At 49.0% G+C, this 15,565-nt stretch overlaps 1 protein-coding gene across 5 annotated transcripts in view; it reads right to left on the reverse strand.

Moving 5' to 3' along the window:
* Positions 1 to 15,565, reverse strand: part of LOC307093243 (uncharacterized protein) — a gene marked incomplete at its 3' end in the record, with an annotated part of 80,612 nt that overhangs the window by 563 nt on the left and 64,484 nt on the right. For 2 of the 5 annotated variants that reach the window (XM_079761174.1, XM_079761172.1), the window contains exons 2-3: positions 7,098 to 7,223; positions 4,755 to 4,846 (exon numbers count right to left, since the gene is read on the reverse strand). Of the gene's footprint in view, positions 1 to 4,754; positions 4,847 to 7,097; positions 7,224 to 10,389; positions 10,409 to 10,673; positions 10,849 to 15,565 lie in introns of those variants that run through there. The other 3 variants (XM_079761173.1, XM_079761175.1, XM_079761176.1) reach the window with 3 other exon arrangements.

A 15,565-nucleotide genomic window follows, 5' to 3' on the forward strand; every position in this document is an offset into this window, starting at 1 on the left:
TTCCCTTACATTTCTCTACTTCCAAATATAAAACCCTCAGAAACTTGAGGTTTTCTTTTTAAAAAGCAATGCTTTGGAAACCACTGGGTCCTCCAAATCCATAGCAACTATCTGGCGTTTCACCTCTGACGACCAGCAATGGCACCGAAATGCAACAACCCGCCCGACTTCAAACCACAAAGCAAATTAATCTGTGCGCGTGCTCAGGGCCGCAGCCGGGAGGCAGTTCAGGAGGCACCTCTGAAACCAACGATACCAAACACCATCAGTTCGCCCCGTTCCCACGATCTCCCTACTCAGTTAAGTCAAGTGGGCGCCTGTCCTCACTGCTTAGCGGCAGGGCCTGCAGGCGTGGGTAAGCATGGGAATGATCCAGGGTGTGACGGTAAAACAACATCTTTGAAGGCTCAGGGTTTTTTAAGCCAATTTGCAAGGCTAATGGGAAGCATAAAGGTCAAGAAAATATGCCCAGACCTAGCCAGAGAGCAAAGGAGAAAGCCTTCAGCTGGGAAAAGTAGGGTGTCTGTGCAACCACTGTTGCTTCGCCTCCCTCCCCACTTTCTGGTATTTCACCGATGGGGGAGGCGACAGAAGGGGGACATTATTAGACACAGGTTTGTGGCTCAGGAACCCAAGGGAGTGAGCAGCAGCTCAGGTGGTACAGCCTGGTGCACTGCGGGACTGGGGAAGGGACGGAAACTGGGAGTTAGTGCTACTCCAGGTCTGGGCATCAGAAACCTGTCCCACACTCTTCCATTCTCTAGCAAGCTCACGTGCCTAACATCACTCCCTAACATCAAGCTCACGTGCCTAACATCACTCCCTAACATCAAGCTCACATGCCTAACATCACTCCCTAACATCAAGCTCACGTGCCTAACATCAGCTGAGAACGATCGCTGTCCAGTGGGAATGTCTACTTCGTCGTTTAGAGTGTGCAGAGTCCCAGCTGTTGTACCTGCGACACCGGAAGGAATTTATGGAAGTGCTGAGGCCCACGATTACATTCTTTGCTTTTTACACGAAGTCAGGAAAAAGAACTAGAATACAATGCTACGGGGTATTTCTGTGTCAACCTTAGGGGGAAAGCAGCTCCAAACATGTTGGTCTTCATTACAGGTAAAGTTGTATTTTTATCCCACACCACCTTCAGCTTTTTCTTTTTCCCCGTTTAGACCATAAAATTGATTGTGGTTGTCAAGTTTGACATACACAGTCGTAAACCATTCTGTAACTTCTCACTAAACATCAGGAGTCACTGGTAAAACAGAAGCAGCGAATGCATCTTGCATGGAGAAAGCCATCAGGAAACATTTACTCAGGAAAAGAAAAGCTGTTACCACCTATACAGTCCCTTCCTGTGATTTCTCCTGCTGCCTCTGTCTGCATCATGCCTCCCAGCCCTCAATCACGTCCTACTGAACAGTCTTACGTGTATATTTTATCCCCCTTACACACCGTGTTCTTTGAAGACAAGAACCTTGCTTTAAAGTTCTGTTGTTTTATGTACTTCTCTGCACTAAGAAGTTGGCTGAACCCTCGGTGACTTATTCACGACAGAAACACCTGGCATCTGGGTTGCAGTTTTCCCCCAAAGGACCTCAAAACATATTCCAGATACCAAGTCACCTCAATGTGTCAGGCATTTCTGATGAGCTGCTAGCAGAGATGATTTCTAATGATACTGTGAACATAAAACACTATTATTTTCAAAGTGCTTCTCCATACAGTTTCTCATTCTCACAATTTGGTCCAACCTGGCCAACAGGCATTTTGCAGACGAATGGACAGGGCACACGGTGTGAACGGCTTCTCGGTCTCCGGCAGGTGTTTGCTGACCGGGCTCTTTGCTCGAAGTCACCTCCCTGCCGTTACTGTACGGCTGGACGGACAGCACAGAGGCGGACACAAGCAGGTGGCGTCACCCAGCTCCGGGAAAGCCCAGGTGTTTCCACCCCCAATCCAGGGGGGCGGGCGGAAATAAGTCACCCAGCTTCAGCCTTCCTGACACTTCAGCCACTGAGCAGAATCCGCCAAGCATCTTGTCATATGGCCCCAAAGAATAAAACTAGGCTCTTCAGCTCCTACGTTTGCACTCTGCACGTTACACTCAACTGTTTACTTGTAAGGATTGGAAAAGATCTTCTACAGAGTGGCTAATTATAGCCAGAGAGAGAGTATTCCCCCAAAGACATCTCCTAACTCCTTAGATCTATATATACAATGTACCCGCTTTTCTTCTTACATAACACCTAAAACATTTACTATGTGTCAGTCACTCTTCTAAGCACTGTCACTCATTCACAACCACCCCGAAGGCAGGGCACTGCTCTCCCTCCCTAGAGGTGAGGACACTGAGGCTCTGAAATGTTAAGTGAGTTGCCCAAGTAAGTTGGGTTATGGCCTAGACAGAGGCAGAGCTGGCGGTCAGCCAGCCACCACGGAATGCCGGTCAAAGCAGGGACTTGGGGGACAAGGCGAGCTGGTCCACATAAAGCGCTGAGCGGCACAACACAGCATCGGTTAGCTATCCTAGGACGGTCAGCTACTCCTAGGACGGTTAGCTATCCTAGGACGGTCAGCTACTCCTAGGACGGTTAGCTATCCTAGGACGGTCAGCTACTCCTAGGATGGTCAGCTACTCCTAGGACGGTCAGCTACTCTAGGACAGTCAGCTACTCCTAGGACGGTCAGCTACTCTAGGACGGTCAGCTACTCCTAGGACGGTCAGCTATCCTAGGACGGTTAGCTACTCCTAGGACGGTTAGCTATCCTAGGATGGTCAGCTACTCCTAGGACGGTCAGCTACTCCTAGGACGGTCAGCTACTCTAGGACAGTCAGCTACTCCTAGGACGGTCAGCTACTCCTAGGATGGTTAGCTATCCTAGGACGGTCAGCTACTCCTAGGACGGTCAGCTACTCTTAGGACGGTCAGCTATCCTAGGACGGTTAGCTACTCCTAGGACGGTTAGCTACTCCTAGGACGGTCAGCTACTCTAGGACGGTCAGCTACTTCTAGGACAGTTAGCTATCCTAGGACGGTCAGCTACTCCTAGGACAGTCAGCTACTCCTAGGACGGTCCGCTATCCTAGGACGGTCAGCTACTCCTAGGATGGTTAGCTACTCCTAGGACGGTTAGTTACTCCTAGGACGGTTAGCTATCCTAGGACAGTTAGCTACTCCTAGGACAGTTAGCTACTCCTAGGACAGTTAGCTACTCCTAGGATGGTTAGCTATCCTAGGATGGTTAGCTATCCTAGGACGGTTAGCTATCCTAGGACGACCCCCATTCTCTAGCAAGCTCACGTGCCTAACATCACTCGCTACCTTCTGCATCCCCAGCTCCCACCTTCCTCCCTCCCTCCCCCGTCTAGTGCATGGTCTTGCCCAGGACTTATAGGGAGAAGAGGGGTCTCCAGACAGGAAGTCCTCACCACCTTATCTCCAACCTGTTCACATCACCACCCGCTCCCTTTCTTCTCTATTACTGAAACAAGAGTCCCCTCTTCCCCAAGCGCCGTCCCCCGACAGGCGGCCCCCCCTCCACCACCCCCCCCTCAGCTTACTGAGCGCTCTCCCTCTCTCCTTTGGCCATGCCCTCTATCTCCCACATCTCCTGAATATTTCCCATCAGCGCTCAGCCATGTTGTAGCCTCTTCCAGATTAAAAATAATAAATAATAAAGATAACAAAACCCAGCCCTAGCATCCTCTTCCCCTTCAGAGCCAAGTTGCTCCAGAGAGCCGACAGGACACAGCTTTCATTTACTTCCTTACCTGCCATTCACGCTTTAACCATTTTAAACCAACTTCTACCCACAGATCACAGAAACCACTATTTTTGCTAAGGTCACCACATCTTATTCCATCTTGGAACTTGCCAGTTGATCACTTCCTCCCTGAAACTCTCTTCTCAGCGCTGTCCACGCACACCTGCTCCTCCACAGCCTCCCGAAGGCCGGGCCGCTGGGATGCCTGTTTCACAGACCAGGAGACTCTCTTGGTTTCCAGAACACCACATTCCTTAGGTCTCCTCCCACCACCCCAGCCCTCCAACCGCTGACCCCTCTCCCCAGTCTCTGCAAGTCAGAGTTCCTCGGACTCCACCCTGGGTCCTCTTCTCACTCTGTAAATCCTCTCCATGCCCACCACCCCATTTTACTTCTCCACCTGCGGACTTACAGACACAACTGCCAACCGGACACCACCTCAATGTCTCACACTTAACAAGATCGAAGAATTCTTCTTCTCTCTATACCGTCTCCCAAAAACATTCTCCTTCAGTCTTTTAGTAAATGGCACCTTCATCCATCCAGCTCAAGGCAGTAGTTTGGGAGCCATTCTTGACACCTTTCTCCCTTACTCCAACCCAAACCTAAGTCTGAGTACTTCTGCCAAATGTCTCAGCCTCGGTGTTTCTCCTTCAGAGAGGAAGGACCCCTGAACGCCACTAATCTCCACGACATCCTCCATTTCACACTGTTCATCGCATCTTGTTTCAGCTTCACAACACTTCCCATGTTTTGTAACGACATGCTCATCTGTGCAACATTCACCTCTCTCCCCAGGCTCCACGAAGGCAGGGACCAAGACTGATATGTTCATCCCTATATCCCGAGAATTTACCATAGTGTCTGGCACATGCATTTGCTCAGAAAATATCTGTTGAATAAAATGCGAGTGCCCCCCTCTCCCCCGCAGATCGTCTAAGCCAGGCGCGCTTTCTAGAGGTTTCGTCCATCAGGCTACTCACCCAAACCCCCAGGGTCAGGACACTGCAGTGCTCATCCTGGAGGTGAGAAGTCAGAGGAGCCCAGGAACCCCTGGCTCAAAGGTGACCCTCACCTGGACAAGGAAAAAGTAAAGAAGAAAAACTCCTAAGTGGATTTTTTAAATCAACAATATGACTTTGTTACTGAATATCTTAAGAGAAGGACAGGTTTCTGTTTATTCTAGAATATTAGTTTACGAGGAAGTTGTCATCTCCCATGTGAACAGAATGAGTACGAAGGGTACCCTGTCCAATCAGCAGATATTTCCAAGCCTGTGACTCTCTCTCCTTCCCAACTGCACATTTATTCCCAGAGACTGGAGAAATGCAAGAACAAGTTAAACTGATTGTTCTTCTTTTTAAATTTCTGGGAGCTTAGTATGAAAAAAAAAAAAACCATTTTTGCTTCTGCACATTCCTTATTAGTATAGAGAACTGAGAGCTGACTGTAAAGGTGAGAGAGAAAATTCCAGATACGCTCTGAAATACCAAGTGAATACCATTCACCGCTCCTCCCTACTCCCAGCTGTAATTCCACGGGGCAAGCACTCAGCAAGGAAATCTATTTTCAGATGCTTTGGGGAGGTGGGGGGGCTGAATGCGGACCACATGATTCCCTCTGACTGAGAGCCTACTGTGTGCACAGTGTCATACTGAACTGAGCTGGTAAATCCATAGAACACGGAGGCTCTCGTCAAGAGGAACAATGTCCAACAAGAGTCCTTACAAATCAGAAGTGTAACAAGGAGCCCCCTTAGCCCACAATGGATCGTTTTCAAACTGCAAGGAAGAACCAAGTTCCAGAGTGTCCTAAGGCCAAATTATTTCGGAAACTTTGAAAGAGACCCTACAGGTTGCCACAAGTCATAAGTAAATTCACAAATTAACCGGACCCAGGCCAGAATCACCGCTACGATTCCAATTTCAACTCTTCCAATGACCCTTTCCCACTTTCCTGCTCTAAGAAATCAAGTTTATTACAACTACGTCCTGTTTAACAAACTTTTCTAGGCTGTGATCATTGCTCCATAAAAGGCATAGTATCAAACTCAGAATGTGGGACTAACAGGCCTCAGGATTCCATTCCTCGCTCCTTAACTTCTGGCACGCCAACTGCTAAAAGGCTTCTTCTCAGAAAAAGTACACAATAGGAAGAACCAAGCTTTCCAACGTGTGGCAAAAAGAAAACTGTACTACGGGCATGTACAGAAAACCTTGGTGCAAACAAAATACTAATATTTGTTCTCAAACTCACAGGGGGGAAACGCACATCTATCGTCCTTGAAGCTAACAAACTTTAAGCAAGCAAATAAAAATGTGTATCAAGCTAAAGCGTTTTGACAAAATTTAAGCACTCAAAATTGAATTTCAGCCCTGGCCGGTGTGCCAAATGGTTAGTGTCAGCCCAAGTACCAAAGGGTCTTGGGTTTGATTCGCAGTCAAGGGCACGGTCAAGGGCACGTACCTAGGTTGTGGGCAGGCTCCCCGCTCCCAGTAGGGGCATGTGTGGGAGGCAACCAGTCAGTGTGTCTCTCTCACATTGACATTTCTTTTTCTTCCTCTCTCTCTCTCTCTCTCTCTCTCTCTCTCTCTCTCTCTCTATCACTTTTGCTCTCCCTCTCTTTCTCTCCCCCTCCCTCCCTCCCCTCCTTCCACTCTCTTTGAAAAGCAATGGAAATATCCTCAGGTGAGGATTAACAACAACAACAAAAAATGATAATAAAAATAAATAAATAAATGAATAACTTTCAACTACCGTCGTTTAAAATAACAGCTACCCAGAGTAACATTTCAGCACAAATGTTCCTGTTCGCCTTGAAAGTTTCTTTGGTTCCCCACTCCCCCAGGCACGTGCTCCGTGGCCCGCAGTGTGATGCTCACACACTGTCACACACGGATAAACGGTGTCCCTGCATGTGCAGGCAGGGGCCCCCGGAAAGGAGGCTCATCCTCAGCCCCCAGCCCCCAGCAGAAACTCAACCGGTGCTGGTGGAGCCCTAATGAGCCCGGGCCTCAAAGTCACACCAACCAGGGCGACAGGACAAACACCTGCTTTAACTCCCCCCCCCCCCCCCCCCACACACACCCAGCCGCTCCGATGAGGCGCGTTGCTGCAGAAGTCCCTGCTCACAGAGAAGTATAAGGCCACTGCACCGGCAGTTCTGACTGACATTTAACCTCGTGCCCTCTGCCCTGAGGACTGCTACAATAATAAACAAACAAATGCAGTTTTATCTTACAAGAGACCCTGCAGGAAAAGACACAACAGTACAACCCACGGAGATCAAACCCCAGGCGCGATGGGCGCATCACCAGGCTCTTTACCTTCAAGAGGTCCAAGCCGCTTGCTCTTCTACATCGGGGCCCGGAGCTTCCCAATGAGCTCTGCTTCCCACACAGGTAAGAAGTGTCGGTCCAAGTGGAGTGACCCCGTTAGTCCCACGTTCAGGCCTACAGGGATGAGAAGGAGGGAAAAGTTCATATCCCAATTCACACCAATTTCAAAGAGGACCCCCACTCCCCGAGGTGCTGAAGCCAAAACAATGTCTGGAAGAAAATGACTCGCTCTGGGTCAAAAATGGGAAGGAAGGCAAAGCCACTAAAACTCACAGCGTAAGTGGGAGCCCTGGGGCCCACATCCATCCCCGCGGAGACTTGGGAAGTTCAGAAACAGCAGAATCCGCCAGACTCCAAAGCCTCCTTCTAATCATTGTTTTTTACTTTCTCCACAACCAAGAACAGTCACCACTGGGTGCAAAATGGCCTTTTATTTTATATCTTCTCTAGGCCCTGGTTCTTAGCACGGCGGAGATGCTGAGAAAATATCGCAAAGCTCAGGATGCAAGTGGCCATAAGACAATTTGATTTTCGAAAGTCAGTTGGTCTAGAGCAGGAATTCTTACTCTGAGGATCTACTGCCTCCCAAGGGGTCTGTGGAGAGGCTAGGGGAGGGGGGAGGGGCAACTGTGAACTTGCTGGGGAAACTTGCATCTTCATAGCCACTAACCGCTGAGTAAAAGTTAGCGCTGCCCTCAATTGTGAACGTGGGTGACAACTGGCGGGAGCATCAGCAATCCTGTGACTGTGACACGGAGAGAAACCACAAAGACACTTTCACATCACATACGGCCCCTGCAGACATGGCCACGGAGTATGTACACTGATCGCTATTGCAGAATTATGGTATTTTAGACCTGTAGCTGCTTTTTGCTATTGAATGCGTCATAAAGAAGCATATAAACGACTACCACAATTGTTTAACATTTTACTGTTTCCGTGTCATTTGTGATTCTGCTTAGGCATTTAAAAAAACATGACTCTCAGAAGGGGTCCTAACGATTCATTAGATCGCCAAGAGATACATGGGGCATCGATGTTAAGAACCCCTGATCCGGAGCAAATAAAGTTTCTATAAGCCCTAACATCATAGTCACCAAGGCAGACAGGTAAGCCATCCCACCAGCATTCTCTCACACTGGAAGAAAATGAAGGCACCAGGAAGCCGAGAAACACGGCCAAGGTCACACAGACTTAGGGCTGGTCCAGCCTCAGGCTAGCTAGCTCTCAGAGTGTCTATTCCGCTCTCCCACGGGACCTCTGCTTACATTTCTACAACTGTCATCACCATTTCTGTCTTGCCACCGAAAGGGGAAAACTAATAAAAAACAAAACCCAGACACAAGATAGATGTATAAGCTACTCAGTTTTGTTCCTTAATCAAGTGTGCTAATAACTGCTACGAAAGCTGAGTTTGGTCTGTTCCTGAGACAGTTTTGAGAGGTGAGGAGGTTGAGAGCTATATAATACATAATCTCCCATTCTCAGCAGTGCTCAAAGCACTTTGCAGACAGGCACTAACTTGTTAAGCACGGCAATGCGTTACGAGTGGTCTGGGCAGGGGTATCACCACATCGTAAATGGGAAAACCGGTGAATAAATGAGATTTGTTCAAAGCCACACAGAAGCCAATGGGAGAGCCAGCTTCCTGATTACTATAACCACTGTACCAACTCACAGCGATCAAATACGTGGCTATTATAATGCCTGTGAAACCTCTGTACTCCTCCCCCCCCCCCCGCCCCCCCCCCACAAGCCAGAGAGCATTTGCTTTTGATTCGAAGGCGCAGGCAACTCCTGAAGGCGAGGGGGAACAGCCCATAGAGTAAATTCCAATGCACATAAGTACTTGTTCACTAGTGCTGGTCATCTAAGCATCCAGGTCAGGAATCCTTAGCTCAGAATCCAAATCACATACAAACTGCCTTATATGAAGAGAACAGTATGAAGACTGTTCCTTCATCTTAGTCAATCACCGTCTTATCTACCTACCATATCTTATGGAACTATTATCATCTTACACTCAAAACCGTTACCACAAAGTAATACTCCAACAGCTCAATGCCATTGGTGCCCAGGTCCTACAGCTATGGATGCAATGCCAACGGTTTCAGCTTTGCATTACATTGTCCCTTCTTATCCACACCACCAGCTAACAGAGAATTCCCATTCCTCAAAGCATCCTTATGCCATCTAAGCATTCCCTTCTTTTATTGATCCATCTCTGTCTTTAATAGTGTGGGTCTTTTTCAATAGTTAGGAAAGAGGTCTTTCTTAAATTTATAGTTATAGGACCATAACATTATTTACACTAACATTAATGTCTTGCTAAAACTTCCCAAATTAATAGTATCCAGTTCAAAAAAAAAATCAACAGGACCATCAAAGGTTCTTAACCCACCAATCTCTCCCCCCACCACCCCCATCTCTCAATTATTTCACTACTTATCCTTCCCACCTGCTAAATCTGATTCATCACAATGCGGGCGTCCAACTCTCTGGCCTAAGAATGAACACTTAATTCTTGAATATATCAAATGTTAAATACTTGACCACATGCCACTGATCAAATGTAACTCTTTCCATAGCCACTCCATCATTTCCCCACTACAGTCACCGGCAGGGACCTACCCACCTCTGCCTGAACCAAAGCCGAACATTCCCACCTCAGAGTCTCTCCCCACCCAGAGACAGCTGTCCACTGCTCTGTCCAATGACTTCCGGGTCCCCACATGGGCTACCATTTAGACTCCCCTCTCCATCACCGGCCAGGGCTCCTGGACAACAGACTTCAGGCCGGGGAGCCTCCCCGCAGGCCCCCAGCAGCACCAGCACAGGCCCCGGCTCTTCCCTCCGAACATCACAACCTGCTTTGTGTTCCTAAGGAGATCCCCATTGCACCAGGCCCCCCAACCCTGACCGGTGACATCTTAATAGCCTTGGCAACTTTCAGAGCTCCATGACCGGGGCTCCACTTTGGAAGTCACCGGTGTGCCCACGACCCCCACCATGACTCCCTGACCCACACGTCACCTCACCTGCCGGAGCCTCCAGCCCTCGGCGTCCTCAGCTTTCACTTTCCACACCTTCAACAAGTCCCCGGCCCGCCCGGTCCCCGGCCGCTCCACCCGCCCTCGGGGGCTTACAGACCCAACCAGCCTCAACCAGAATTCCCTGCCTTAGGTCTCCACCTCCCCCTCCCGCCCCTTCACCCCGGGACCCCGGGACCCCGGGACCGTCCCACCCCACTCAGCCCCTCCAAGCACCGCTTGGGACAAACCTCAAAAATCAAGAAGCCTCCGTCTCTCCGCACCGCGCGGCGAGCTCCGGGCAGAGGACGCCCCCACCTCCCCACCCAGATTTCTCCACTCAACTCCCCAAATCTGCACCCTCGCCCCCCGCCTTCTCTCTCCCCTCCCCCGCCCGCGGCTTTCCGCGGCCGCGGCTGCCCCGGCCCCCAAACCGGCTCAAAACACGCGGACACGGACCGGCTCCCCGACCCCCACCCCCACCCCCCGGGACTCCGGTCCTTCCCACCCCTCCTCCCCCCGAGGCGCCACTTACCCCCGAGCGGGAGTGGGGGAGGGGAGCGCGGCGGGCGGGGCGGGGGCTGCGGCCCGGGCGGCTCTCAGCCCCGGGGGGCCGGGGCCGGGGCCAGCAGCGGCGCAGCGTCTCCCCCCGGCGGCGGCGGCGCCGTCCCACTCCCGCAGACACACATAGGCTCCATTGTCCGCCGGCGCCTCCCCCTTTCCGGCTCCCCTCCCGGTCCCGCCCCTTCCCTCCCCTCGGCCCTCCCCCGGCCGCTCCGCGCCACGAAATGCACCGCCCGCCCCGCCTCGGACGCGAGCGGAGCGGGGCCCCTCCCCCCGGCCGCGACGTCCCGCCGGAGAGGGAAGGGGCCGCCCCGCCCGCCGCAGCCCGGCCAAGCCGCCGGGAAGGCCCGCCCCCATCTAAGGGAATGTCACCCGTCCCCTCCCGGCACGCGCGCGATGGTACCAACCCGACCGCTCCTCGTCCCCTCCCCCGCCTTCCCGGAGAGGCCCCGCCCCTCGCCCCGCCCACCACATGGCCCCGCCCCTCGCCCACTATTTTACTAGGGGACCGCCCACTGCTGGCACCGCCTCCTGCTTTGCATGGCCACGCCCACTGCTTCCCTCCCCAGTAAGTCAACAGCCAGCGGTGACGCCTACTCCCCACCTTAAAGCGGCAGAGCCCTTTCTTAACTCAAAGAACCTCCCCCAGGGCCGGCGGGGTGGGAGCTGCGGCCAGGGAGGGGGCCTCTTCTTTCCCGCACCTTCCTCCCTCGCACACACTCACCCGGAACCCCCGCCCGCCGCCCGCAGCACGGAGAGCAAACCTAGGGGACTGGGAAGGCGGGAGGGGGAAGGGCAGCGTGGAATTTGGCCATCTTTGACAGAAACCAATTGGAAGAACCGGAAAGGGGTCTCTTCCTCGCGCCTGCCCGCCGCCCGCTGCCCTCCCAAGGCTGCCCCCCCACACACACCTCCAGGATGCAATGTCACCCTTCCCCGTCCCCCCTCTGGTCCCTACTCGTCACCCCTCAATCTCGGCACTGCCTTTGCTGTGCTGGCTTTCTCTCCTCCTGGGGAGCAGGCCCCATTCCAGGGGTGCACTCTCCTCCACGCCCTTCAAGCAGATTCCCGCCGGGGTCCTGCAGGTGGCTCCTGCGGGGTCTCCCAGATCCCGCCCGGCCCAGCCTCGCTCACGCCTCGCTACCGAGTGCCCATAGGGGACCTTCTGCCCAAACCCTCCAGTCGCTGCACTACCGCCTTTTAATCGCAGCATCGCGCCCCAGATTTTTGGGAAGGCCTCCGTTCTGGAGAGCTCCAAGCCCGGGCATCCCCGCACTGCCCCCTGCGAGGCGAGAAGGTAACCCATTGGATTGCACTTTTTCTCAGCCGGAAAAATGACAGCATCATGGTGCATAAAGCCCAGTCTGGCTACTGTCTTATCTTCGTGGCCCGTGCTGCTGCCCTGACCCACCGTTACTACAGACCCATCTGCTCCACAGCCCCCCGCCCGGAACTGCGGTGACACCTCTGTATTCGGAGAGTCTCACGCAAGATGCTTCTGCAACTCTGTGCACTGGCTTTTTGGAATCCGCTGAGTGAAGACTGCCTGTCTTACCATGGACTCGCCTATTCTCCCCGAAGATAGATGGAGGCAACATGGCCAAGGGAAGGAGATAAATTTCCTTCTGGTTTTGCTTCTGTCACCACGGTTTTAACCAGGCTACTTATTCCTGTGTCAATTTCCCTGTGTATAAAATAGCAAGTCTCCCTCGGAGCAGTCTTTGAACGAATGGTACTGGCTGTAAAGCATGATACAGGAGAGCCCTAAGTGACAAAAAAGCTTGGGAAACCATTTAAAACTCTTTAACTGGTCAAATAGGTATCTATGAAATGTCTCCCTCGCTTCGATCTTCTGAAAAACTTTTTCCATAGCAAGATCTTCTCTGTCTTCCATTATGACTGAGGACATAAATGCAGACAGAAACACAGTAGTAGGTGTAAACAATATAAATCTAAGATCAACTGAAGGATTCCAAATGGGAAGTAATTAAAATAAAAATGCTTTGTTGGGGGTCAATTTTTGGCAGTAAAACATTTAGTGTAACATAGGTAAGAAACCTCTGTAAAAGAAGGTGGAAGGAAAAAGTCAGGATATGAAAAGACAACAAAAGCCAAGAAACATTGGGATTGCTAATGCCGGTGGAAAGAAGGGATTCATAGACTGTGGCTGTAAGGAAATAACACTGCTACAATAAGCTCTGGGCTGGGTATTTTAGACCAGATCACCTTTACTCCAAAAACTCAAAAACGAGCTCATTATAACAATAACGCCCATGCAAAACATCTTAACCATTTTACTAGGCATTGCACCCTCACTCCACTATGTATGTGTCAAAGTTCAAAATTATGTACTGAGCCACAAGAAAAATGTAAATGAATATTAAATGTGAAGCACTATGGCCTTAGCCAGTTTGGCTCAGTGGATAGAGCGTCGGCCTACCGACTGAAGGGTCCCAGGTTGAATTCCGGCCAAGGGCACATGCCTGGGTTGCAGGCTCGATCCCCAGTAGGGGGCGTGCAGGAGGCAGCTGATCAATGATTCTCATCATTGATGTTTCTGTCTCTATCCCTCTCCCTTCCTCTCTAAAATCAATAAAAATAATTTTAAAAAAATGTGAAGCACTATGGTAAAAGGGCAATAATATCAAGCATGCTAAAGTCATGGAATCTAATGATTAAGATCTCCATAGTAATGATAATTTAGCTACATTGTTCATGAAATTGAAGTGTGTTCTAAAATATGAATTATTTTATCAAATACTTATCGATTTTACTAAAATATTTGTCCCTTGAATTTCCCAATTTCCTTACATTTACATTTGAGAAAGAATTCTATTTTGCTGTTTAAGGATCAAGCGTACTGTACATACAAAAATACTAATGGAAAATACGGAAATCATTTTTTAAAGAATCCTACAAACAAAAGCTTCAAACTGTTTCTGCTACTCTAGAAATTATAAGATAAGTCATTTTTAATCCAAATGATGAAACTTCTATAAAAAAATGAAGGCTTTTTTGCCAGGCAGGAGTGGCTCGGTTGAGCATCCTCCCATGCATCAAAAGGTTGCTGTAGGATTCCCGGTCAGGGCACAAACCTGGTTGTGGGTTTGATCCCCAGTCAAGGAGCATACACATTGATGTTTCTCTTTCTGTCTTTCTCCCTTCCTCTCTATAAGCATGTCCTCAGGTGAGGATTTAAAAAAAAAAAAAAAGAAGAAGTTACAGAAAGAGAGATTAAAAAACAATCCCATTTACCATTTCACCAAAAAAAAATTAAGATACTTAGGAATAAACTTAACTAAGGAGGTAAAAGACCTGTACTCAGAAAACTACAGGACACTGAAAAAGAGACAGAGGAAGACATAAATAGATGGAAGAACATACCATGTTCATGGATTGGTAGAATCAACATCATTAAAATATCCATACTACCCAAAGCAGGCTACAGATTCAATGCAATCCCCATTAAAATACCAACAGCATATTTCACAGACTTAGAATGAACTCTCCAAAAATTCATCTGGAATAAAAAAAGACCCCGAATAGCTGCAGCAATCCTGAGAAAGAAGAACAAAGTAGGAGGGATCTCAGTACCAGATATCAAACTGTATTACAAAGCCACTGTTCTCAAAACTGCCTGGTACTGGCACAAGAGCAGACATATAGATCAATGGAATAGAATAGAGAACCCAAAAATCAACCCAAACCACTATGCCCAATTAATATTCAACAAAGGAGGCAAGAGCATACAATGGAGTCAAGACAGTCTCTTCAATAAATGGTGTTGGAAAAATTGGACAGATGCATGCAAAAAAAAAAAAAAAAAAAAAAGGAACTAGACCACCAACTTACACCATACACAAAAATAAACTCAAAATCGATAAAGGACTTAAACGTAAGATGGGAAACCATAAAAATCTTAGAGGAATTCACAGGCAGCAAAATCTCAGACATATGCTGAAGCAATATCTTCACTGATACAGCTCCTAAGGCAATGGAAACTAAAGAGAAAATAAATAAAAGGGACTACATCAAAATAAAAGCTTCTGCACAGCAAAAGAAACCATCAACAAAACAACAAGAAAGCCCACTGCATGGGAGAACATATTTGCCAATGTTATCACTGATAAAGGTTTAATCTCCAACATCTACAGGGAACTCATACAACTTAACAAAAGGAAGATAAACAATCCAATCAAAAAGTGGGCAATGGACCTAAATAGATAATTTTCAAAAGAGGACACAAGGAAGGCCAAAAGACATGAAAACATGCTCAAAGTCACTCATCATCTGAGAGATGCAAATCAAAACGACAATGAGATACCATCTCACACCTGTCAGAATGGCTATCATCAACAAAGCAACAAACGACAAGTGTTGGCGAGGATGCGGAGAAAAGGGAACCCTAGTGCACTGCTGGTGGGAATGCAGACTGGTGCAGCCACTGTGGAGAACAGTATGGAGTTTCCTCAAAAAACTAAAAATGGAACTCCCATTTGACCCAGTGATCCCACTTCTAGGAATATATCCCAAGAAACCAGAAACACCAATCAGAAAGGTTATATGTACCCCTATGTTCATAGCAGCAAAATTATAATAGCTCAGATTTGGAAACAGCCTAGGTGCCCATCAGCAGATGAGTGGATTAGAAAACTGTGGTACATCTACACAATGGAATACTACGCTGCTGAAAAAAGGAAGGAACACCTACCATTCGTAAAAGCATGGATGGAATTAGAGAGCATTATGCTAAGCGAAATACGTCAGTCAGAGAAAGATTAATATCACATGATCTCACTCATCTGTGAAATATAATGAACAATATAAATTAATGAACAAAAACAGATCCAGAGACAGAGAAGC

This window comes from Cnephaeus nilssonii (assembly GCF_951640355.1).
Source record: "Cnephaeus nilssonii genome assembly, chromosome: 21".
NCBI lineage: Eukaryota > Metazoa > Chordata > Mammalia > Chiroptera > Vespertilionidae > Cnephaeus > Cnephaeus nilssonii.